This window comes from Chionomys nivalis, chromosome X, assembly GCF_950005125.1.
Source record: "Chionomys nivalis chromosome X, mChiNiv1.1, whole genome shotgun sequence".
NCBI lineage: Eukaryota > Metazoa > Chordata > Mammalia > Rodentia > Cricetidae > Chionomys > Chionomys nivalis.
Genome location: NC_080112.1, coordinates 28,697,383 through 28,724,221, shown reverse-complemented (window position 1 = coordinate 28,724,221; position 26,839 = coordinate 28,697,383).

Below are 26,839 nucleotides of genomic sequence, written 5' to 3'. Positions count from 1 at the left end.
TGAACTGTTAATGATGGTGTGCAGTAAGATGATTGCATCAGTCCAAACAGGCAAGATTTTGCTGCGTGGGGCGTATGGAAAGTAGACTCAGTTCTCACTCATGTTCTAATAGGAACTGGAGTACTGTGGGGGGGAATCTTCTCACTGCCACACCCCAAATTCAGACTGAGAAAACCTTTGCCCCTGTGTAATTTTGATGAACCATTAGCCCCATTCCAGAAGTGCTTGCATTTCATTGGCTTACATAAGCAACAGGGCCACTAGTCACAAAACAGGTGGGGACATCTGATCCAGTGACTTGGCCAAAGAGAGAACAGGAATATTTGTAAAAGGTCCCCATGACTACTGCTGTAATGTAAAAAAAAAAAAAAAAAAAAAAAAAAAAAAAATTAGAAAAAAACCCCATAAAGTGTTTAGCTTCTCTGCTTTAAAAAGTAAGGCCAAGGTACATAAAGCTGTATTCAAAAAATACAGCACACAGTAAAACGAATTTTATATCCATGTTATGGGGAATTAAGATGGGAAAAGTTGGGGGTAGAGAGTGAGGAAGGAAATGCAGGGGAGTTTTGGTGGGTAGTGACAAGGCCACATGACACAACTAAGTCAGTGTTTTCTGCAATGTGAACTCTGTAGCTCCTGGCATTCCCCAGGCTGCTGTCCCAGGAGACCAGGTCCTCAGGAGGGAGGAGCAACACTTCCAGTTCCCCAGCGTTCCCTCTTTTCTGGAGCTGTTCTAGTAAACATCAGGGCTCCAGAACTCTGCACTGCGCTCCTCACAGGCCCCTCCCCCCTTGCCTATGCACTTTCTGGGAACAATTTACTCCAGTTCATTAGAAAGCATTGGAAGGCCAGGCATGTGTGGCAAAGCCAGCCTCCATAATTCCCTTCATGCAGAAAGCCACCTACACACAGGCTGCAGATAGTTCGAGGGGTGTCAAACACAGCAAAGGGGATCGCCTCTCTAATGCTACGACTCGATTCAGTGCACACATTGAAAGATGGCATGAATATGCTAAGCACACATTTTTATAATAGAAAAGATTCACCCTGTCTCTCTGTATGTCTGCAGGTCTTAAAAAAACTAAGTAGCTCCAGGAACCGGGTATCTTCCTCTGCCTCCGCTCCTCCTCCTGGGTGCTCCACTTAAAGCTGTGCGTGGTGCTCAGAAAGTCATGCTGACATGGCTGCCATCTTGGGACCACTTGCAAGCCCCACTCACTGCTCATGACAGAGGAGTGGAGAAGTGGGCTGGTTACACACTTCCAAGTTCCTGTGAGAAGCACTTGTCTACCTGGGCAATGGGCCACACTTGAAAAGAGCCAGTAATAAAAGGGGAAATCTTAGGAGTGACGTAGAGCTAGACCGTCTTGTATTGGCTGGACCAGTTTGGAATCCTTCCATTGTGCCATTGCCTGGGTAAGACAGTGGGAACTTTGACCTTCAAAACCACAAAATCAGTCAATTCTTGCCATCCTCAAATTACCCTGAGACCAGTGGTTCTTCTCACCTAGGCTTCACAGGTCTTCTTCGTGAGGCTTGCTCACACACCTCTTCACAGCTGGTGTGATGGCCAGGGCTGGTTGGGACTCCTTTTCCAGTGGTGTGATGGCTTCTGTTAGTCACCAGCTTGGCTGCATGGAGAGGCATCAGGAAACGGTTAGCACACATTTGTGGGTGTGTCTATGGGGTGGGTTTCCCCAGAAGACTGGCCTGGAGGACAGCAGGCTGAATGCTGAGACCCTACCCTGAGTGTCGGCCACTATCCAGGAGAAACAAGAAGTGGAAGAAAGAGGAAACTGCCTTGTGCTGCAGTAAGCTCCCCTCTTCCTGAGTCCCCTTGGTTCACAGCTACCATCGACTGTGGGAATCACACTCCCTCTACCTCAGCCTTTCAGCTGGTACTCGGACGATTTGACCCTCCCCGGAGCTTCCAGGTACCCAGCCCCCAGCTGAGTTAACACCATTAACACCATTTTACTGGTCCTCCTTGCACTGGGGCTCCAATTTTCTGAGTCTGAGCAGTTTCTGGTGCTCCGAGGCTGTATACGACCACTGTGACCATTGCGGCAGTAGCCAGCTTCTCCCAGTCCTGTCCAACCTTGGGACACTCTATCGTCATAGACAAAGTTTGTAGTTGAGAAGTCACAAAAAAGTAGTTTCAGAAAAAAAGAATCTCCTAATGTTGCACGTGAGTTTATGATTCTGTGTTAGGGTACATGCAACTGGCTTCCCCATGGCTGGCATGTGTGTAAGCCAATCTAAGAAAATGATGCCCATGTTCCCTTGGTTCTGTTGCTCTAGGCTGATGGATGTGGCATCACATTCTCCTCTACGATGGCTGATCTGGTTCATATGGTTACCTTAGGGCGCCAAGAGAAACAAATTAAGTCACACTTGTAAGGGGGAAGATAGGGTGAGTGCCTGTGTTCATTTGCATTTGGCCTCTTCTGAAACCAACTTTGCCAGGGCACTTCTCTGTTCGTGTTTGCCTTGGTGCTTCCCTTTCCACTCCACCATCCAGGGTGCATAGCCATCAGGAGCTCGGTGTGTACCATCTTGTGAGAGATCTAGGGCACTATTACTAATAGGCAAAGGGTAACCTCTTTGGGGATAAGTTTTGGCTATATAAGATGGGAGAGGGGAGTCCAGAAGTGTTGAAATTAAACAAGACAGAAAGTTTTCTTTTTCAGGCTAAATATGGAGTGTAAGAGCCTTGTCCATATCACCCGGGACCAAGGGACCTTCCAGCCCATCAACTTGCTACCACCACCAAATGACTCCTTTGTCCTCACAATCTAGAAGGCTGCTCCAGCTCCGGTCTCTACTTCTCCAGCCGGTAATACAAGTGTCTGAGTGCGGGATCCTTGTCTGAAGGAAGGACTGTCTCTGTTCTCAAATCACCTCTGCTTCAAGAACAGGTGATTTCTCAGCCACGTTCCTGAGTGTAGGACATGACTCCATCAACCACGTAGGCAGGAAGTCAGGACTCAAGGGTGAGGTGGCTCAGGAAGAAAAGCGAGGAACATGAATGCTTCAAAGAAGCCCTCTGTGAGTACGGGCGGGAAGCAGCATAGATTTTGTGCATCGGATGGGGGGCTTTTTGCAGAAATAAGTTTTCCTCTTAACAGATATGTGGAAAACTGCACACATCTCAGTTGCTTACTCATCATGGGCAGTGGATTCTGCATCGTGTTATTTACCTAGATCTGTCAGGGCAGAGGTAGTCTCCTGTTGCAGCCCCCAGGCAGTTTCATTCTCATGGGACTTTATAATAACCTCCTGGGCAACGCCCTGGGAGGGTCTGGGGATTGGCTCAGCTACTCAGACCCAGCACTGGGGGGCATTGAAATTTCTTTCCATTGGGATGAGCCAATGGAAAGTGTAGTCCAAGCTCAGAAGCTTAAGCATACAGCTTGATAGCTTTTTACATAAAACATACCTATGCAATCTTTGCTCCCTTAACACACCCAGAGGGTTTTCTCATGCCTCTCTCCCATCAATACCCACCCCACCCCCCGGAAGTAACAGCGACTTTGAAGTCTATTATCAATCCAGTCAATGGTTTTTTTCTTACCAGCCTGCTGCCTCCCAGATTATTCTGGATGGAACCTGTGCTCTTTGCTTCTGTTCTCAGTGTGAACTTTTGATTAGTCCTCCTCCCTGAGTCTACAACAATCAGTCAGAATAGAGGAGCAAGGGACCTGTGCTTAAGGCTTTGCAGCTGTTTCGAAGAAAAAGCGTGACATGGTTTTCAAACTCTTCCTGCTGAGGTTGAACATAGCTTCAGTCTCCTGGATCCTGGTTCAGATGCTCCTTGTCATCTGTATGGCTGAGACCTGTTGACACCCTGTTTGCAGAATAGCATTCATCAGACACACAGGCATGGGCATCTTTCCTCTCCTCTCATGTAACCTTTCAAGTCCTAGTATCTCTTTCAATGTCTCTCCCGGGTCCAAAGGGCTAAGGCTGTTTTTGTTGGTGTTCTCCTTCCTTACCATAGCCCTTACCACTCAGGTTCTCCCTCTAGGCCTTTAGCCAAAGGACCTTAAGAGTTTATAGGACAATTTGGCAAGCTCTCCGTGGTTGGCATGACTAATGCATGGACTGTATATGGAGATGCACTTTAGTTGTAGTGCTTTACGGTGTTATTGCTCAAAACAAAATCCCTGAGGAAGAGGCAGCCACCTCACCAGGCACTGTGTTGGAAAGGCAGAGTCTAGGACCCCACCTATATTAACCTGCTTATTGTTACTACAGTGAAGTGGTCAAGGCAGGTTAACTTTATAAGGAATTTTGTTTGGCTCACAGTTTTGGAAATTCAAGGGTATCACACTGGTGGCTGAACTCTTCTGGTGAAGGTGCTCTTGGTGGTAATATCTCATAAATATGTATGAGGACTAGATTGTAAGACAAAGCAGGAAGTCAGTGAACGTCTAGAGTCCCATTATCTCCTCCTAAGACAATCCTCAACGACCTAAGACTTTCCACTGATCTCTAGTTTTTAAAGGTTCACATCTTAAAGATGATCCGCTATCATCTTTACCATGACTACTACTAGGCTTCTGGCGTGTGAGCGCTGTGGTGAGATGACACACATTCCGCCATATCCACACCATGGCATGGCCTCACACTGAGAAAAAGCGATCGATGTTTGCACAGATGACTGTCTATGTGTGTGAACAATGACTCTGGGTTTAAGTGGCTCCTTATGTGTGGTCATTATGTCCCTGCAAAAGCTAATGTGTTCTTAGTCCGTGGAGGCTGCAGCTTTTTGCCTGTAACTGCCCGCGTGTGACTTCAGGTGCTTACTTTTCCTTACTAGTGGCCCATAGTTGCTTATCCACAATGGAATCTTTCTGATTTTATGCAAATTCAGCACTGGTGTAGTTAGCAAAAAAAAAAAAAACCCTCCAGTTTGGTTGGCAGATATAGTGAGGCTTTTTAGCATCTTTGTCCTGCTTTGCGTAACTAGTCTTATATCTTGGCAGAAAAATATCACTTCTAGAAACTTGACAGCAGGTACCTTACCCCAGTGAGCCACCTTGCTGCTCCTTCTGTATTATTTTTTAACACAAGGTCTCTCACTACTGACAGCTTGCCATTTAATCTAGACTGGCTAGCCACCCAACCCCAGGGATCCTCCCATCTCTGCCTCCCAAGTGCTGGTACTATGGTTGCTGCACCTGGCTTTCCATGTGGGCGCTGGCAATGGATGCCAGGGATCCATGCTTGCGATACAAGTGCTTTAGCAATTGAGCCGCCTCCCCAACCCCTCTTCAAGCCTTGTCTTTCTAATATCCAGAGACTTTCAATTGTGAAGTTTCTTTGTCCTGAAGGTTTTCGGATGCGGGGCATGAACTTTTATTATCCCCTTGTCTAGTAGGTGATGTGTTCTGTCTTTAGCCTTAAGTTATTAGAACCAATTACAAAGGTAATATTTGTTTGGAGAAAAACTGCAGCATACGGAGTGAGATGCCCTCATCTTGCTGTTCGCCAATCACTGCTCGACAGCCGAACATTTCTGTCCTTTATTCTTGTCTTGCCCACTTAAGCTGTGTGGCAGGGAACCACCACAGTATAGTCACAGGCCACGTGCCTTGCTTGACAACAAGTTGCTTAGAAGATATTTGTTCCTTAGGATTCCAGTGGAGCTGAAAATTTCTGTCACTTAGTGATGCCCCAGCTGTGGCAATGCTGTAACCCAGTGCATAGCTTACAGGTTTTTGGTGATGCCAGCTTAAAAAAACCTACTGCACTGCTAATGGCACACTTGAATATGACAGTGAGCCACTGTGGTGCTGGTTTAAGTCATTACTATGCTACACTTTTAAAAAAGAACTTTCTTTTTATATTTATTCTTTGTCTTTCACATTGTGCTTCTTGATCCCATTTATTTCCCCATCCCTTTGGATCCCCCCCCCCCGCTCTTGCAACCTCTCCCCCAAATAAAATAAAATAAAAAATTAAAATAAATAGTAGAAAAAAAGAAACTCAATCTTGTCATGGAAGCTTTCGTGTGACACAATGAGTCGAGCAGTGAACGCTTTTGTCTGTATATTTTGTAAGTGTGCATTGCAGAGTCATGGGTCTGCTTTGAAGTCTCTGTTTCCTACTGCACTGTCAATGCTGGGCCCTCCCTGGAGCAACTCTTGGCTATCCTGATGTTGCCCTGTGTCATGGAGGTCCTGCAGCTTTGAGTTTACAGGGCCTGTCCCTTCACGTGCTCCAGCAGATCACAGATAGGGTGGATGTTGGGGCGGGCCAACTCATAACCTTGCTTCTGGGCCTGGGTAGTTGCAGGGTTGGTCAGTGTGCCAGTTCTTCTCCATCCTCAGCACCTCAGGGTGAGCTCTCAACATTGCTCCATTGCCCTGGCTAGTTCACCTTTTGCAGCGATAAGCAAGGGGAGGGGCCATGTCTGCTTTTATGCCCCAAGAGCGGCCTCTCTCACACCTACACCATCAGGGCCGGCTCTACTGTGTTGCCCGGATGAGGCGCTGTTTGTGATGGACAGGAACAGCTCTCCCACTCTTATCACCTCAGGGTCAGCTCTCCTACCTGCCGCAGGCAATGAGGGGTTGAGGTGCATCTCTCCTGCCCAAGTCACCATATAGCAGATGAGGGGTGCGGCCAGATCCCCCACGCTCACATTCTTGGCTCACCCGCACTTCCATCAGCTCTACTCTGCTGTTCTGGTAAGGTGCAGGGCCCTCTTTTCCAAGTGCTGCGGCTGGTAAAGGGGTTAGCCCCTTTGTCCACTTCAGATGGTAGGGCCAGCGGGTGGAGGAGGGCATCTTTCCCTCACCCTCACCATTACATGGCAGATGAGAGGGGTGTGGCCAGCTGTCCCACCCTCACACCCTCAGGGCCAGCTAGCTCACCTGTGCCTCCACTAACAGGGTCATCTCTACTCTGCTGCCCAGGTGGGGAGCAGGGGCCACTTTCCTGAGCGCTGCAGATGGCAAGGGGGAGGGTCAGCTCCCTCATCTGTCACAGGTGGCTAGGGGCAAGGGGTGAGGGGGTGGCAACTCCCCCTCCCACGCTTCTACATGACAGATGAGGAGTGGGGACAGCCCTCTCACACTCACAACTTCGGACTGGCTCACCCACACTTCCGCCAACAAGTTCTGCTCTATTGTGCTTCCCCGGGCGAGGTGCTACAGTTAGTTAGGGGCAGGAGCATCTCTGTCGCTCTAAGCTCTCCCATCCACCTCAGGTGTGTAGAAGGGCGGGGTTGGGGAAGATATCTCTCCTCTGCCCATACCACCATCTGGCAGCTGAAGGGCAGGACCGGATCTGACACGTTCACCTTCTCCTCAAGGTGATCTCACCTGCGGTCCTGTCAACAGGGACAGTCCAGTCCTTGTTGTGTCCAGTCTGTGCTGCCCAGATGAGGTGCAGGGCCTGCTCTTCTGAGTGTTGCAGCTGATAAAGGAGAAGGTCAGCTCCCTCACCAGCAGGGGTAGTAGGGGTGGGGGTCATCTTTCTTTTTCCCCACTACTATACCACAGATGAGGGAGGCCATACCCTTCTCACACGTTTAGGGACTATGCTGAACTTTTGTTACTTTATATTTTTAAATTTATTTATTTTTATTTAATATGTATGGATGTTTTACCTGAGTGAGTGTAGAGGGTGCGGCGAGCTGCATTCTGCCACCCAGCTCCCGCATGGCTAGCTTTTTTTTTTTTTTCATAGCAGCATTATTTTTTTATTTTTTTTTTACTTATTTATTTATTTTTATTCTTTTTTAATTAAAATTTCCACCTGCTCCCCATTTCCCATTTCCCTCCCCTCCTCCCAAATATTGCCCTCCCCCCACTTCCCTCCCCCTATCCCCACTCCTCTTCTCCTCCCCCCACTCCATTCCCCCTCCCTCTCGTTACTGAAGAGCAGTCCAAATTCCCTGCCCTGCGGGAAGACCAAGGTCCTTCTATCTACATCCAGAAAGGTGAGCATCCAAACAGGCTAAGCTCCCACAAAGCCAGTTCATGTATTAGGATCGAAACCTAGTGCCATTGTCCTTGGCTTCTCATCAGTCTTCATTGACCGCCATGCTCAGAGAGTCCGGAATCAACCCATGCTTATTCAGTCCCAGACCAGCTGGCCTTGGTGGGCTCCCAATAAATCAGTTCCACTGTCACAGTGGGTGGGTGCATCCCTCGTGGTCCTGATTTTTTGCTCATGTTCTCCCTCCTTCTGCTCCTCATTTGGACCTTAAGAGCTCAGACCGTTGCTCCAAATTGAGACTCTGTCTCTACCTCGATCCATCGCCAGATGAAGGTTCTAAGGTGATATGCAAGATATTCATCAGTATAGGATAGGGTCATTTCAGGTTCCCTCTCCTTAGTTGCCCAAGGTACCAGCTGGGGACATATTCCTGGACACCTGCGAACCCCTCAAGAGTCAAGTCTCTTGCCAACCCTAAGATGGCTCCATTATATAGGATATATACTTCGCTGCTCCCGTATCCATCCTTCCTATATCCCAACCATCCCAATCCTCCGAGCTCCTCCCATCCTCCCCTTCTCATATTTCTCATCCCATTTCCCCTTTGCCCCATGCCACCTCACCCACAAGTTCCCAGTTTTTGCCCTGGAGTCTTGTCTACTTCCCCCTCTCCATGCGGATGACTATATGATTTTCTTTGGGTTCACTTTCTTATTTAGCTTCTATAGGATCACACATTATATGCTTAATGTCTTTTATTTTATGGTTAGAAACCGATTATGAGTGAGTACATCCCATGTTCCTCTTTTTGAGTCTGGGATACCTCACTCAGGATAGTGTTTTCTATTTCCATCCATTTGCACGCAAAATTCGAGAAGTCATTGTTTTTTACTGCTGAGTAGTACTCTAATATGTATATATTCCACACTTTCTTCATCCATTCCTCCATTGAAGGGCATCTAGGTTGTTTCCAGGTTTTGGCTATTACAAACAATGCTGCTATGAACATAGTTGAACAGATACTTTTGTCATTTGATGTGGCATCTCTTGGGTATATTCCCAATAGTGGTATTACTGGATCTTGGGGTAGGTTGATCCCAAATTTCCTGAGAAATCGCCACACTGATTTCCAAAGTGGTTGCACAAGTTTGCATTCCCACCAGCAATGAATGAGTGTGCCTCTTTCTCCACAACCTCTCCAGCAAAGGCTATCATTGGTGTTCTTGATTTTAGCCATTCTGACAGGTGTAAGATGGTATCTCAAAGTTGTTTTAATTTGCATTTCCCTTATCGCTAAGGAGGTTGAGCATGACCTTAGGTGTCTTTTGGGCATTTGAATTTCTTCTGTTGAGAATTCTCTGTTCAGATCAGTGCCCCATTTTTTTATTGGGTTCATTAGCATTTTAAAGTTTAGTTTCTTGAGTTCTTTATATATTTTGGTGATCAGACCTTTGTCTGTTGCAGGGTTGGTGAAGATCTTCTCCCAGTCAGTGGGTTGCCTTTTTGTCTTAGTGACAGTGTCCTTTGCTTTACAGAAGCTACTCAGTTTCAGGAGGTCCCATTTATTCAATGTTGCCCTTAATGTCTGTGCTGCTGGGGATAAACGTAGGAAGTGATCTCCTGTACCCATATGTTGTAGAGTACTTCCAACTTTTTCTTCTATCAGGTTCAGTGTGTTCAGACTAATATTGAGGTCTTTAATCCATTTGGACTTGAGTTTTGTGCATGGTGATAGATATGGATCTATTTTCATTCTTCTACACGTTGACAACCAGTTCTGCCAGCACCATTTGTTGAAGATGCTCTCTTTTTTCCATTGAATACTTTTAGCTCCTTTATCAAAAATTAGGTGTTCATAAGTTTGTGGGTTAAAATCAGGGTCTTCTACTCGGTTCCATTGGTCGACTTCTCTGTTTTTATGCCAATACCAAACTGTTTTCAATACTGAGGCTCTGTAATAGAGTTTGAGGTCAGGGATGGTAATGCCTCCAGACGATCCTTTATTATATAAGATTGTTTTGGCTATCCTGGGTTTTTTGTTTCTCCATATAAAGTTGATTATTGTCCTCTCAAGATCTGTGAAGAATTTTGATGGGATTTTAATGGGGATTGCATTGAATCTATAAATTGCCCTTGGTAGAATTGCCATTTTTACTATGTTGATCCTCCCTATCCAAGAGCAAGGGAGATCCTTCCATTTTCTGGTATCCTCCTCAATTTCTTTCTTCATTGACTTAAAGTTCTTGTCAAATAGATCCTTTACTTCCTTGGTTAGGGTTACCCCAAGATATTTTATGCTATTTGTGGCTATCGTGAAGGGTGATGCTTCTCTGATTTCCATCTCTGCTTCCTTATCCTTTGTGTATAGGAGGGCAACTGATTTTTTGGAATTGATCTTGTATCCTGCAACGCTACTAAAGGTGTTTATCAGCTGAAGGAGTTCTTTGCTGGAGTTTTTGGGGTCGCTTATGTACACTATCATATCGTCTGCAAATAATGAAAGTTTAACTTCTTCCTTTCCGATTTGAATCCCTTTGATCCCCTTATGTTGTCTTATTGCTATTGCTAGAATTTCAAGCACTATATTAAAGAGGTATGGAGAGAGTGGACAACCTTGTCGTGTTCCTGATTTTAGTGGAATAGCTTTGAGTTTCTCTCCATTTAATTTGATGTTAGCTGACGGCTTGCTATAAATAGCTTTTATTATAGTTAGGAACGACCCTTGTATTCCTAATCTCTCTAAGACCTTTATCATAAAGGGATGTTGAATTTTGTCAAATGCTTTTTCAGCATCTAATGAAATGATCATATGGTTTTTTTCTTTCAGTTTATTTATATGATGGATTACATTGATAGATTTTCGTATGTTGAACCAGCCCTGCATCTCTGGGATGAAGCCTACTTGATCATAATGGATAATTTTTCTGATGTGTTCTTGGATTCGGTTTGCCAGTATTTTATTGAGTATTTTTGCGTCGATGTTCATGAGTGAGATTGGCCTGTAGTTCTCTTTCTTGGTTGTGTCTTTGTGTGGTTTTGGTATCAGAGTAACTTCAGCTTCATAAAAGGAATTTGGCAATGACTTCTCTGTTTCAATATTGTGAAATACATTAAGGAGTATAGGTATTAGGTCTTCTTGGAAGTTCTGGTAGAATTCTGCATTGAAGCCATCTGGACCTGGGCTTTTTTTGGTGGGGAGGTTTTTTATAACAACTTCTAATTCTTCGCGACTAACAGGTCTATTTAGATTGTTCACCTGGTCCTGGTTTAACTTTGGTATATGGTACTTATCTAAAAAAGTGTCCATTTCTATAACATTTTCCAATTTTGTGGCATACAGATTTTTGTAGTAAGATCTAATGATTCTCTGAATTTCCTCTGAGTCTGTGGTTATGTCTCCCTTTTCGTTTCTGATTTTGTTAATTTGCGTATTCTCTCTCCGCCGTTTGATTAGTTTGGATAGGGGTTTATCAATCTTATTGATTTTCTCCATGAACCAGCTTTTTGTTTCATTGATTCTTTGGATTGTTTTCTGTGTTTCTATTTTGTTGATTTCAGCCCTCAATTTGATTATTTCCAGTCTTCTACTTCTCCTAGGTGAGTCTGCTTCTTTTTTTTCTAAAGCTTTCAGGTGGGCTATTAAGTCTCCAATGTGTGCTTTCTCCGTTTTCTTTAAGTGGGCACTTAATGCTATGAATTTTCCTCTTAGCACTGCTTTCATAGTGTCCCATAGGTTTGAGTATGTTGAGTCTTCGTTTTCATTGAATTCAAGAAAGACTTTAATTTCTTTCTTTATTTCTTCCTTGATCCAGGTGAGGTTCAGTAGTTGACTGTCCAGTTTCCATGAGTTCATAGGCTTTCTGGGGATAGCATTGTTGTTGAATTCTAACTTTAATCCATGGTGATCTGATAAGACACAGGTGGTTACCGATATTTTTTTGTAACTGTGTAAGTTTGCTTTGTTACCGAGTATGTGGTCTATTTTCGAGAAGGTTCCATGAGCTGCAGAGAAGAAGGTATATTCTTTCCTATTTGTGTGGAATGTTCTATAGATGTCTGTTAAGTCCATTTGATTCATTACCTCCCTTAATCCTCTTATTTCTCTGTTAGGTTTCTGTTTGATTGACCTGTCCATTGGTGAGAGAGGAGTGTTGAAATCTCCTACTATTAGTGTGTGTGGTTTGATGACTGCCTTGAGTTTTAGTAACGTTTCTTTTACATAAGTGGGTGCTTTTATATTAGGGGCATATATATTCAGGATTGAGATTTCATCCTGGTGAATTGTTCCTGTTATGAGTAAAAAATGTCCATCTCCATCTCTTTTGATTGATTTTAGTTTGAAGTCAACTTTCTTAGAAATTAGTATGGCCACACCTGCTTGTTTCTTAGGTCCGTTTGCTTGATAAACCTTTTCCCAGCCCTTTACTCTGAGTAGATGTCTGTCTTTGTGGTTGAGGTGTGTTTCTTGTAAGCAGCAGAATGTTGGATCCTGTTTTCGTATCCAATCTCTTAGCCTGTGCCTCTTTATAGGTGAGTTGAGTCCATTGATATTAAGTGATATTAATGACCAGTGGTTGTTAACTCCGGTCATTTTTCCTTTCTTTCTTTCTTTTCTTTGGTAGTAGAGTTTGTGTGTTTCCCTTCTTCAAGTTGTGCTGGTGAAGGGTCTTTAGATGTCTGAGTTATTGTGGGCATTGTTGGACTCCTTGGTTTGTGATTTTCCTTCTATTACTTTCTGAAGGGCTGGATTTGTGGCTACGTATTGTTTAAATTTGTTTTTATCCTGGAAAACTTTGTTTTCTCCATTTATAGTGAACGAAAGCTTGGCTGGGTATAGTAGTCTGGGCTTGCATCCATGGTCTCATAGTTTCTGCAGTATATCTATCCAGGACCTTCTGGCTTTCATGGTTTCCATAGAGAAATCAGGTGTAAGTCTGATAGGTTTACCTTTATAGGTAACTTGACCTTTTTCCTTTGCAGCTCTTAATATTCTTTCTTTATTCTGTATGTTTTGTGTTTTGATTATTATATGACGAGGAGATGTTTTTTTTTTGATCCAGTCGATTTGGTGTTCTGTATGCTTCTTGGACCTTCAAAGGAATATCTTTCTTAAGGTTGGGAAAGTTTTCTTCTATAATTTTATTAAATATATTTTCTGGACCATTGAGGTGTACTTCTTCTCCTTCTTCTATCCCTATTATTCTTAGGTTTGGTCTTTTTATTGTGTCCCAGATTTCCTGAATGTTTTGTGATGAGAATTTGTTGGTTATGCTGTTTTCTTTGATGAGAGTGTTTATTTTCTCTATGGTATCTTCAGTGTCTGAGATTCTTTCTTCTATCTCTTGTAATCTGTTGGTGGAACTTGTCTCTGTAGTTCCTGTTCATTTATTCAAATTTTCCATCTCCATCCTTCCCTCGGTTTGTGTTTTCTTTATTACTTCCACTTCGTTCTTCAAGTCTTGAACCGTTTCCCTTACCTGTTTGATTACTTTTTCTTGTTTCTCTTGGTTTTCTTGGGTATCTTTGAGATATTTATTCATTTCCTCTACCTTTTTGTTTGTAATCTCTAATTGGTTGTGGCAGTTTTTCACCTCCTGTTTAAGGTCCTCTATTATTTTCATAAAATTCACTTTTGAGTCGAATTCTTCTAATTCTTCTGTATTAGGGTTTAGACTTCTCATTTCGGGATTCCTGGATCCTGGTGATGTCACGTTGCCTTTCAAGTTGTTGGGGGAATTCTTGCATTGGCGCCTGCCCATCTTTTCCTTCAAATGGAGCCAGGAGAGGCCTGATGTCTTGGACCAGTCTTTGCTGTGACTAACTCTCTAGGTGTATCTCCTCAGTGTAGGGGCAGGAACCGTTCCCTTCCAGGTGAACTCCTCAACACCAAAACATGGATGCGTGGTATTCCAATGACCCGCGTAAAGAAGGCCGAATGCAAGGGGTCGGGCGGGGTCCAGTAGAACACAGGCGACACTGCAGTACAAGCTGGAGGTGCCTGCGCTCCCTTTCGGGGGTTGCTGAGGCCTGCCCGCTGCTCTGGTTGGGTAGCCTTAGTGTAGGGGCGTTTGTGCTCTCTACCGGGACCGTCCGCCCCAGGATAGTACACACTCACCCGTCCCGATGAAACTTCTTGGCACCTACACAGGAACTCCTGGATGCCCCAATGAGCCAGGGACTAATGGAAGTAGGGCGCAGGCAGAGCAGGTCCAGCAGATCACAGCAGAGACTGCAGCCCCAGCAGCAGGGGCCCGCTTTCCCTGGCGGGGACCTTGAGGCCTGCCCTCTAGTCAGGGACTCACTGCTCTGGGTTGGTAGCCTTAGTGAAATGGCAGGAAACTGTTCCACAGCTAAGGACCTTGCAGACAAGGCAGGTTTGGGGGTGGGGGTGGGGGCGGGTGTGTAGGAGAGCAAGCCCTGCAGCAGGAGCTGGGGGAGGGGTGTTTGTGCTCTCTACCTGGACACTCACCGTCCCGATGAAACTTCTCGGCACCTACACAGGAACTCCTGGATGCCCCAATGAGCCAGGGACTAAGGGAAGTAGGGCGCAGGCAGAGCAGGTCCAGCAGATCACAGCAGAGACTGCAGCCCCAGCAGCAAGGGCCCGCTTTCCCTGGCGGGGACCTTGAGGCCTGCCCTCTGGTCAGGGACTCACTGCTCTGGGTTGGTAGCCTTAGTGAAATGGCAGGAAAGTGTTCCACAGCTAAGGACCTTGCAGACAAGGCAGGTTTGGGGGTGGGGGTGGGGGCGGGTGTGTAGGAGAGCAAGCCCTGCAGCAGGAGCTGGGGGAGGGGTGTTTGTGCTCTCTACCTGGACAGTCCGCCCCAGGATAGCACACACTCACCCGTCCCGATGAAACTTCTCGGCACCTACACAGGAACTCCTGGATGCCCCAATGAGCCAGGGACTAATGGAAGTAGGGCGCAGGCAGAGCAGGTCCAGCAGATCACAGCAGAGACTGCAGCCCCAGCAGCAGGGGCCCGCTTTCCCTGGCGGGGACCTTGAGGCCTGCCCTCTAGTCAAGAACTCACTGCTCTGGGTTGGTAGCCTTAGTGAAATGGCAGGAAACTGTTCCACAGCTAAGGACCTTGCAGACAAGGCAGGTTTGGGGGTGGGGGTGGGGGCGGGTGTGTAGGAGAGCAAGCCCTGCAGCAGGAGCTGGGGGAGGGGTGTTTGTGCTCTCTACCTGGACAGTCTGCCCCAGGATAGCACACACTCACCCGTCCCGATGAAACTTCTCGGCACCTACACAGGAACTCCTGGATGCCCCAATGAGCCAGGGACTAATGGAAGTAGGGCGCAGGCAGAGCAGGTCCAGCAGATCACAGCAGAGACTGCAGCCCCAGCAGCAGGGGCCCGCTTTCCCTGGCGGGGACCTTGAGGCCTGCCCTCTGGTCAGGGACTCACTGCTCTGGGTTGGTAGCCTTAGTGAAAAATCGCATGGCTAGCTTTTCACCCGAAATGACAACACACAAATTGTATTCATTTAAACACTGCCTGATCCATTATATCTAGCCTCTTCTTGGCTAACTCTCATAACTTGCTTAACCCATTTCTAATAATCTGTGTAGGACCACGAGGTGGTGGCTTACTAGGAAGATTCTAACCTATGTCCATCTTGGGCCGGAGCTTCATTGTGTCTGCCTCACTGCCTTCTTCCTCCCAGCATCCTGTTCTGTTTACTCCACCTACCTAATTTTCTGTTCTATCAAAGGTCCAAGGGAGTTTCTTTATTAACCAATGAAAGTAACACATAGACAGATTACCCTCCTCCATCAAGTGAGTGTGTGTGTGTGTGTGTGTGTGTGTATGTGTGTGTACCATATGCATGCCTGGTGCCTTTGGAGGCCAGGAATAGGTCATCTAATCCCTTTGGAACTGGAGTTATGGATGGTTGTAAACCACTAAGTAGGTTCTGGGAACCCACCTCCAGTCTCCTGCAAGAGCAGGAAATGCTCTTACCCAGTCAAAGCTCTCTAGTCCTTGAGTGTCAGTTCAGACTCTATGATGACGATCCTGACCAGCTGCACGTTTCTTCCATTTCCCCACTTGATGCATATTTAGGCAGCACACTACTGAAGTTACACTGGTAGATGCTGTTGGTACTTGGCCGGCAAACTGGAGGCTGACAGTTTCAGTGTGTCTCTAACTACTAGAGCCTGCATCCATTGCTTTCCTTAAAGGGATAGAAGCTCTGAAATTCCAAGGATGTTCTAGAGCCCCTGCACCACGATGCCAGCTCCCTTGCACTTGGCTAGTATTCTTAGAGCCATTTCCTTAGAAAGCCCGGCAGCATTAAGTACCAGTTACTCACCATGGTAACTGGGTGCCGTATTTACTTTTCATTGCACACCTTTCCTGCCCCGTGTGCCTGCCACTCATCTTTGCACCTCTCCCTTGTCTTTGCAGGCAAGCCTTGGTGGTCTTTGCTCATCTCTGTTTCAGCAGACATAGAGACCATAAAAATCTTAAAATAGCTCATGTAATTTAATAATTTATTTTATTTCCACAAGCATTTGTGTGTGTGTGTGTGTGTGCGCTCGTGCACGTGCTTGATTTATTTATGTGTGTGCCCATATGTGTGTTGGTCCTTGTATGTGAGTGTGAATATCAGAGGTTAGCGCCAGGTGTCTCACTCTGTCTCTCTCTACATTGCTTTTTTAGAGATAGGGTTTTTTTTTTTTTTTTTTTTTTTTGAGATTGGCTCTCTCACTGAACCTGGAATTCTCTGATGGGCTAGACTGGCCAGCCTGTGAAGCCCTAGGATCTCCTTGTCTTCACCATCCCAAGTGCTGGAGATCCCAAGTGTATATATAGACAGTCGCTACCATACTTGGCTTCTTGTGTGGGTTCTGGGGATCCGAACACCAGTTCTCGCTCTTGTGCAGCAGACATTTTCCTCACCGAGCCACTTCCCTAGCCCCTCACTGCTCTTCATAAACTGTCGCATGTGACACAGGTCACATGGGTCCTGTAGCCTCCAACCTTTCCCCTCTCACGGTCTTATCAGTGGATAATTTTGTAGCTGTGGAATTTGGGGTGCTTCAGATGCTATGCGGAAAACCCCTTTACATGTACTCCATAAAGAAAAGCTGGTAGCGGAAGAATTTCAGGATGCAGGTGGGTGTGGAGCAGGGAGATAGGGCAGGGGCGGTAGTGCGTGGATGGTGTGTTTGCCTGCTAGTTATGCGGTGTTTCAGGTGTTCTGCTGGCAGGGCTTAGACCCCATGGTCACTGCAACTTGCTCCTTGGAGTTGGGCTCTCCTGGGCTGCACCGAGTCAGTATTTTCCTGGGGACTCAAGGCAAGAGCTGCTTAGAATGAGGAATTTCTTGAGCGTGTCCTGCACACAGGGTTTCTCAGGACACGGACTGTCTGGTGATTTAACTGGGAGAGTCTCAGACAGATTGAGATAGTTGGTCACCTCAGTGACACACCTTTGGCAGATTCTTTTTTTCTGGAGGCTGCTTTCCACCTTCCCACCCCCTCGGGCACCACATTGATTTCCCCCCCTTCCCTTTGCTCCCACGGACCACCTCTGCCTCCAAATACACACGCACCTGCACTTGCACACTTGTGTCACAGGCTGCCATGGTACTGCTCTTCTGTAAGGACGGCTGTGTGCTGCTGAATGCTGAAAGCACCCCTGGGAACCGCATCACTAGGCAGTGCCATGTGTGTGCGAACAATATGGAGGACACATCTGTGAACTAAAAGCACTATGGTTTTGCCAGGAAACAATCTCTCCAGGACCATGATAGATAGCCCTCGACTGCCAGAAACAGCATGACGAGCCACATGACAAGATCTCTTTCCCATCCCAAACATGTCTATGCCTTTTCTGGAATCTTCTCATCTCAGTTCATAATTATAAGTCAGGTGTCAAGGTTGAGGATTTCTTCATTATTTCCTTCTCCTCCTTCAATAAAATCTCATGTAGTCGAGGCTGGCCTCAAACTCACTATGTAACCGAGGCTCTCACTGAATTCCCAATCTTCCTACCTGGCCCCTGAAGACTGGGGTCGTAGGTGTGCCACACCACACCCAACAATGGGAAGCATTCAGGCCTTGTCTTCCTCTGCTTGGTTCATTCATTTTTGTCACCTTGTGGCTTTCTGACGTCTCTTTTTCCAGCTCTTTTTGTAGAGGATACTCAGTCTTTACCCTGGGGATGAAGTACAATGTCTATCTGTGTATAAACACTGAAGTGTAAGTACCAAGAACTAGCCAAACTTCAAACCTCACTATTTCCTTTGGTCTCAGTTCTCTGAAACAGACTCTGAGACAAAGATTCCATAGCATTTTATGTGTGAGGTGGCCTTAGGAAGCACACATGCAAGACACAAGAAAAGTTAATAGCAGCCATCTTTCTAAGGCTTGCTGTCATTGGGGAACTCTGCGAGACAGGTGAAGCACACAGTTAAGATAGCCACACAGGAGCAGGGCATCTGGAACCTTTTTCTGTTAACTTCTTGACTGGTCAGTGGAGAGTTGCCTCTGGGGCCTTCAACTCTCAGAAGCTTCTGCCTGGTCCTCTATATAGGCCAGAGTCCTTCTGTGGCCTTGCTGTGCACCAGTCAAATTTGAGTGCAGGAAGTGCTTGTGTATTTCAGCAGTCTTGTCCCTGTCCCAATGATGTCATCGTGTACTGCATTTAAAGAGTTGCAGCATTAGGAAGGTTAAGGTCCACTGGTCTGGAGTGGACAAAGCAAAAGGTCTGTGGACTGGAGAAAAAAAGTGAGCACAGTAAAGATGTCTATCTCTATTATCTCTGTCTCTGCCACCTCTATCTCTATCATCCCTATGTCTACCATCTCTATCATCACTATCTTTAGCATCTCTATCTCTACCATCCCTATCTCTACCATCCCTATCTCTATCATCTCTAACTCTACCATCCCTTTATCTATCATCTCTAACTCTACCATCCTTATCTCTATCATCTCTAACTCTACCATCCCTATTTCTGTCACTTCTATCTCTATCATCCCCATCTCTATCATCCCTATCATCCATATTTCTATAATCCCTATCTCTATCACCTCTATCTCTATCATCCCTACCTCTCCTATACCTATCTCTATCATCTCTAACTCTATCATCCCTATCTCTGTCATCACTAGCTCTATCATACCTATATCATCTCTATGTCTATCATCCTTATCTCTATCTCTATCATTCTTATCTCTATCTCTATCATCCCTATCTCTATCATCTCTAACTCTATCACCACAATCTCTATCATTCCTAGCTCTATCATCTCTATCTCTATCATCCCTATCTCTATCATCTCAATCTCTATCACCTCGAGTTCTATCATTCCTAGCTCTATAATCCCCAGCTCTATCATCCCCAGCTCTATCATCCCAGCTCTATCATCCCAAGCTCTATCATCACTAGCTCTATCATCTTGATTTCTATCATTCCCTAGCTCTATCATCTCTAGCTCTACCATCCCTATCTCTATCACCTCTATCTCCCCTATCTCTATCATCTCTATCATATACCTCGTGCCACCTTGAGTTCTGTTCTTACGGCTGGAAAGCACAAGAATTCTGACCAGCATATCTTCGCTGAATGCTCTGCCCCTTTCACGAGCTCCTGGGCACTTGTTTTCTATGCCCTTGACTCTGACAGACATTGTCTCCCAGAGAATTCCAAGCCTTTTTACTGTGGGAGTCCCCTTGCTCAAGGAAAAGAGAAGGCTTACCTTACCAGATAGAAACTGGATGTTGAGCCAACTGTACCCCTCTCACACACCCTGTGAAGAGAGCATTGGAATTGAATGTGCTACATGGACAATGTTCAGAGAGATCAAACAACTTCCTAAAAGTCACAAAACTGGAAGAGGACAGAGCAAAACACTGAGCTCAGATCTGGGTGATCTTGGTTTTTTTTTTTTTTTTTTTTTTTTTTAGATCCTTTGTCCTGTCTATGTTAACTTCTTTCCAGTCCTTGAATCACTTGATCTTCTTAATTAAATCGTTTTCTACCCTTATGGCTTGGTCCAACTGTGGTTTGAACACTGGGACTTGCTACTGCCTCGTGGTACAGATAAGAGAGCTGAGACCCAGAGAGACAGCATTAGGCCACACAGCTGCTGTTGGCAGAACCCAACCTGGAACCCAAGCTCATCTGCCCATCTTGGGCATCTCTGTCACCTCACAGTTTACCAGTGCTTAACGATCCAACCCACTGTCCAGACTCGCATGATCAGGAAGGAGCACACACAGCTTCACCTGAGGGTCAGGTTATGGTTGTTGTTCTTATAAAACATCTGGCAGAAGGAGTCTCTGCCTCCCCAGATGTATTTCTGCATAAGACTAATAAGAGAGTGCCCCCAGAAGCTAGGAGCATGAGAAAGGGCTAACTCCGTTTTCTAGTATCTCTGAGAGGATCAGGCCCCAGTGATGATCCCATTTTCCAGGAGCTGGGCACCGTTCGTTCTGGGTCTTATATGGCAGTGGCAGCACAGAGTGTTTCCAAGGTCCACAGAGGGAAGGCTCCATCAGGGGCTTAGGGGCCGGGAAAATGCAAGCCCTGCTCAACTGTCGCTCAGCAACACCACATGCAAACATTCGCTGACAGGAAGAGTAGAGCGGCTTTAAAGCTGCCTGACAGGGAGGTGACCAGGCAGCAGGGAGAGGCGGAGGTAGACCTGTGTAATTGCCAAGCCGGAAGGCTGGCCTGTGGCCAATGTACTGAATTTAACCACCCGTGTCACTGCCCTCCACATTCAAGGAGGATACTGCCCGCGGCCATGTTTCCAGGCCTAGTGCCCTGTCAGGCACCAGGCTAGGTTGACACTGCGAGGACATAGTGAGGTCAGCTTTCAGCTTGGCTCTCACTGAGGGATCCAACCAGCTCTGGCTTGTAGGTGCTTCCTGGACCAGGGCCACCTTTGCTTTGTCTCTGCACAGCTGGCTGTCCTCAAACCTCTGCCAGTTCATGGCTCTAAAGCCAGCCTGAAGGGAAGAAGTGGGGCCCATAAGTGTCTTTTGGCAATGGCAAGCTTCAGCTGTTCAGTTTAAGACAGAAGAAAAGAACTTGTGGCTTCTAGGTCAGTCTAGAAAAGCCTCCCCTTGGAAGGCTGAAGATTCTCCTAAGCTCTTTCTCCCACAGTTGCCACTCAACCCTGAATTAGCCATGAAGCCTCTTCAAACCCATCCCCAGTGGCTATACAGTGGGAACCAGGCAAGGGCTGGAAGCAGGGAAAAGCAAGGGAATGCCCTATGAAGGCAGGAAGGCTGCGGTTCCCTGGCCTATAAGGTCACTGGACAGGGAGCTGTGAAATCTGATAGCACTATCATAATTTCCAAGAAACAGTTATTCCCATGGAAGCGTATTCAAGCCGTTAAATATAAACTGTTGTTTAAGAAGTGCCAAGAACAGCCAGAAACAGTGGCAACTGTCTGTGGCTCCCCCAGCGGCCTCTCATTACCCATAGCTTCCGGAGCTGAAGGCTACATTCCAACAAGCTCCCTGTTTATCAAGGCATTAGCCCTGATGTCTGTGGACTTCTGCTGCAGGGAGGACTATGGGTTCTCCCCAAGGGAGGGCTACAGATAAAGCCACCAGGGCAGGTCTGTGGCTCCCTTCCCAACACTGTCTTTCTCCAACAATGGAGTGTGAGTCCATGTAGTGACACATGTTCCTCTGTGTGTACATTCCTGTGTGAGTGTGACTCTGAGTGTGACCCTCTGTGTGTGCATGTGTGTGTGTACATTCCTGTGTGAGTGTGACTCTGGGAGTGTGACCTTCTGTGTGTTTATGTGTGTGTGCGCATGCGTGTGTGCGCAGGTACATGTGTGCCAATACGTATGCCTGAGCTGTGCACAGCATGCCATAGCTCCTTCCGTCTAGGTTCCCCCTTCATTTTCCTCCCCCTTTTTTCCCCTTCACAAAGCTCTGGCCCCTTCTCTAGGGTGAGTTTTAATTCTTCTGACTTGCAGTGTGCTCCTTGGAGTTCCATAAGCAAGGGTCCCCAGTCCTTTTCAGGTCAGGAAGCCCACCAATTGCCTATTTCTTAGGATCTGAGCCGTCTGGGTTTGGAAACCACCAACCCTATTGCCAGTCTCCTTCCGTTCTTGGCTCTGCTCTCAGCATTGCAATTAGTGAACTCTCTTGACTTCTGCTGAGCATTTGGGGTCTGTCTTCAGCCACATCCCTCGCCTCATCACCTGTAGGTACACAACCTACTTCTTAATCTCCTTCCTTTCTCTCTGTACCTTTATGACCCTGAGATCCACAGCTCTGGTAGTGGCCTGTGATCGCTTTCCATTCGAGTAGAATCAAGGTTCTCCTCGCCTAGGTGGCCCTCCATTTCTCTCACTATCCTTTCTGCCAGTGCTAAGAGTCACTGGAATCCTTCCTCATCTACTTCCAGTTCCCAGAAGTGCACCCGCCTATTCCTGACACTCATTCTGACCCTCCTGCCATGGAACCCTAGGACTTTTTGAGGACTTCAAAGAACAGTGCCCTCACCCCAGCCTCTACCCTTACCAGGCTCTTGACATTTTGTTTGATTTGATGGTGGTGATTCTGAGGAACGTGGGCACGCCTATAAGAAACTCCTGTGATGTGAGAATCATCACCATCCCCGGTGCCCAAAATTGAATATCAAGGCACAGAAAAATCACTTGACTCACGTAGCATGGGGAACTAGTCCTGGAAACCAGGCTTGACCCCAGGAAGGCCGATTCTCCCCTATTCTGCCCTGCTGACTTTTAAATGCATTGCCAATCCAGCATTTGTTTTCCAGGCCAGAGTATTTTGAATTTCCATGTCAGGCCAGTGTAGGAGTATCATGATTGCACTCCAAATTTATGACAAACCTTTTGTCTGAGCATGCTTGAAACAGCTAGAGAGCACAACTTCTTCCTTGCCTTCCCCAGCTGTTCTGGAAAGAATTCTAGCCCTATCCCTGAATCCTGTCTGTGCCACACAGCACCTCCTCACCTTGGCAGCCATGCCATGAAGTGGATGTCATCCCCTAAGCAAATGCTCTGTCTGGTTCATCATCTGTGCCTCCAGGGCTGAAACTCTCTGGAGAGCCTGTATCTGCTAGCCTAGATGGCCAAACAGTTTGTATTTCCGGACTGGAGAAGCTGGCATTAGGGCTACCCTTGGGACGCAGCAAATTGTCCCTGGGCCCACACTTTGGTGCCTGCTTAATTTTGCAGAACGCTGTAGCCAGAATGTTTTGCGTTGAAAACGGTTCCGCACAGTTACAGACTTAGACTCCAGTAAGAAAAGCCTGTCTCCTTTCTCTAACACTGGTTTTAAAGCCACACAACAGCCTCATGTGTATTATTCTTCCCATTGTGTGGCTAAGAATGTTGACGCCCTGGGAGGTGCCTAATAAGTGATGATACAATTGAGGCCCACAGCTGTGTTTCCTGACTTGGGGTGAATAGTCTGCCTTGTCTGTGTCATGAGGAATTGGTCTTGTCCATTTCCGTGTCAGAACTGGCCATTTTCCATGTGCCGGGCACTGTGCCGAATACTGGAGGAGGCAGAAATTACGGTAGAATTTTTATCCCAGAGAAAGAGACAAGGTCAATGTGGTAAGAGCCAGGATTGTGTGAAAAATAGAAGACTTTGAAAACACGTAAGACACACTGAGATCTCTTAGATGGAGAAGGTTCTGTGAAAGAAGGTTCCGGAGCAGCGGCACTCAATAGCTTTTTAAACAAAATTTTAGTTTATCATCATGATGATCATCATTATTATTTTGTGTTTATGTGTATGTATAAACACACACTCATGCCACAACACACGTGGAGGTCAAAGGATGTTGCGGAGTCTTTTCTTTCTTTCCACCATTATGTAGGTTCTGGGTGTAAGAACTCAGATCATCAAACTTGCATACCAAGAACTCTACCTACCGAGTCATCTAACTGCCCCTGCCTGCTTAACGAGGCAAAATTCGTTGGAATAGTGATGTGGGTTCCAGAGATGCCAGCCAAAGTTCCTCACGCTGGATGAGACTGTGTTCATCTATGGGCCGGGTCTTTCTTGCTTCTTCTTCTTCTATTTTTTTTTTATGTGTATTGGTGTTTTAACTGCATGTATGCCTGTGTGAGGGTGTTGGATCCCCTGGAACTGGAGTTATAGCTGGTTGTGAGCTGTCATTTGGGTGCTGGGAATTAAACCTAGGTCCTCTGGAAGAGCAACCAGTGATCTTAACCTCTAAGCCATCTCTCCAGCCCCCACATTGCTTCTTATCCTGATGACAAGCTACAGATCAATAACATACACACTTTACAAGTGAGAAAGCTGAAGCCCAGTGGTTCAGAGGCTCCGATCTCTTGCTTTAATTCAAAAGAACTTTGAAGGGCCATATCCACTTTGGAGGTCACTGTGGGTTCCGCCAAGGCCATAATGTGACCATGTTACTATTCAGTTTCTCTTGTGTTTGATCTTCCATCACCTTAGCTTAAGAATTGACTTTGAGATTAAACCCCACTAGAATCCTCACCATGTTAGGTATCATCATCAGTGAACAATAAAAGCTCCAAAATGATTTGAATCTACTGAAAACTGACTTCTTCTGTAAAAGTCTGGGCAACTAAAATACCAGGATGTGAGGATGGTTGACTTCGGGGCTGTAAGGCGTGAGTGTAAGATGCTCAGCTTCCTTTGATCACATCGCTCTGCCCACATGGCTTTCAGTCCCAAAGTTACCTTATGGTTCAAGATGGTTGCTTGAATTGCCAATCATAGCTTCTTTTTAGAAGGCAAGATGGAAGAAGATGCCAAGAAAGGCACATCCGGTCCCTTCCAGGACTCTTTGCAGCTGTTGCTTCTACTTATATCCAACTGCCCAGAACTGGTCATATGGCCAAACCCAGCTGCAAACTGAGGCTGAAAGAGATCCTCTTTACTAAAGAGGAATGTGTTCCTGGCTGACAAGAAGGTTTCCATGACTAATGGGGAAACGAATGGACATTTGCTTTAACCAGCCAGCTCTGAGTGTACGACCCTGTGCTAAATAATCTTCACTGTCAGCCCAGCTGTATTTAGAGTCACCTAGGAGGAAGAGACATGCTGTGGGCAGATCTGTGAAGGATTTCCAGATATTAACTGTGTGACAAAGACCCGTGCTGGGGTTGTACAGCATAAAGTGGGGCCCGAGGGACCATTCCCTTTCTCTGCTTCCTGGATAACATGCTATAAGATGTTCCGTTCCACCATGCCTTCCCTTCCGTGATGGATTGACACCCTGAAACCATGAGCCAAATAAGCCATTCTTCCTGCCAGGTAACTTCACAGCAATGAGAAAAACAGTTAACATATAGCCCAAAGTTACCCAGGCAGTGTGGCCTTCCAGGGATGGCCAAGGTTACTTGTGGCCTGGCTGGTATTGGGGTATTGCTACTTATCTTTGTAGACTGTCTCATGTCTCCGCTCTCCCACTGAACTGGGAAAGGCCAGCCTGTCCTTGCTTCAAGTGTCTTTGGCTTTTTCTCTCTTTCCCAAGAACTCCTAAGGAAAGGATGGCGTTTCTTGTTGGTCCCTTTCCCTTTCCTTTTGGTCCTGTGCTTTCTACACTCTCTCTTAGGGTAAAGGCATTCCTTGCTTACACACAAATAATTAACTGTTATTGGCTTCTAACACACACACACATGCACGTGCACACACACACATACACACATGCATACACTGAGAGAGAGGGAGAGAGAGAGAGAGAGAGAGAGAGAGAGAGAGAGAGAGAACTGCCATGACTGCAGGTAATGTGTTGTATAGCAGGCTCGTGGGATAGGGACAGTTTCCCACTCAGCAGTGCCCGAAACTAGAGGAAACTATTCTGGTTTTATTCCTGCTCTGTCCCCTTTGTCCATTTCCAGCCCTTTCTTCACACCTGGTGGGTAGGACACCACGATCCTTGACCACGAAGCTATGATAAGCGGTTCCCCTACAAGTGTATCGATATTGTCGAGTTCACCCTCTGGCCCAGGCTTTTTGCTGAGGCAATGGAAATGGTGTTTGGGGGAGTGCTGACAGAATAATTGCACAAAGGAGACGAAGCAACTGAATACAGCGGAGAGAAGGACTCTGTGCTCCCTAAAACTCTGAAAGCAAAGCGTGTGCAACTGTGCGGTATACACGAATCATCTAGGGCGAAGGCTCACCCTGGGTGTGGGGTTGCAGCTTTAGACCCAAGGACCACACTTTGGGCAGTGAGGATTTACAGTCGTTTTCACATTCACTCTTCCCTTTAATCCTCCCAGTGACCCTGTTTTACAGAAGAGGGAATTGAAGATCGCAGATGCAAGGTAACTCGCGTGAGGTCCCTGGCCAGCCAGCCGGCGGCTTTCTGCTTAGTATGTAGAGCCTCATCTCCAAGCTAGCTAGAGAGAACATTTCCTCATGTGGGGGCTGGGGAAGATGGATCAGGCTCAGAGGGTCAGAGGAAGCCTACGATCTGTCCTGGATGAGAGCCCAGAGGCCTTGTTTTTCAAGTACCACGAAGCCGAGACGTACAGAGGAAAGAAATGGTTTGGGGGAGCATAAAACAGGATAGGATTAAAAAAGAGGGGTTGAATATATCATCTTCGAGGCCTGGCCAAGCTGGACTTTGTTACTAAGCCATGTGCCTGGAATATCTCAACCTGGGCAGCAGTTGTTGTCTTTGGGAAAATGCTTGCACTTGCTGAGGTCTGATCTTTGTGTGCTGCCTGCAAATGCCTGGATTCCAATTCACAAAGGAGGAGGGGCTCCTGAGGGGGAGCAAGCAATAGAGCTGTCATTTGGAGAAGGGCATCTGGTCTTTGGGTAGATGGATGGGTGAGTGGTAGGGGACGGCTTCTCTTGGTGGTGGGGTGCGTACCCAGAGTCAGGCCCTAGATAAAGTGATGTGAGGATGAAGCCTCGCACGGAGCAGTGAG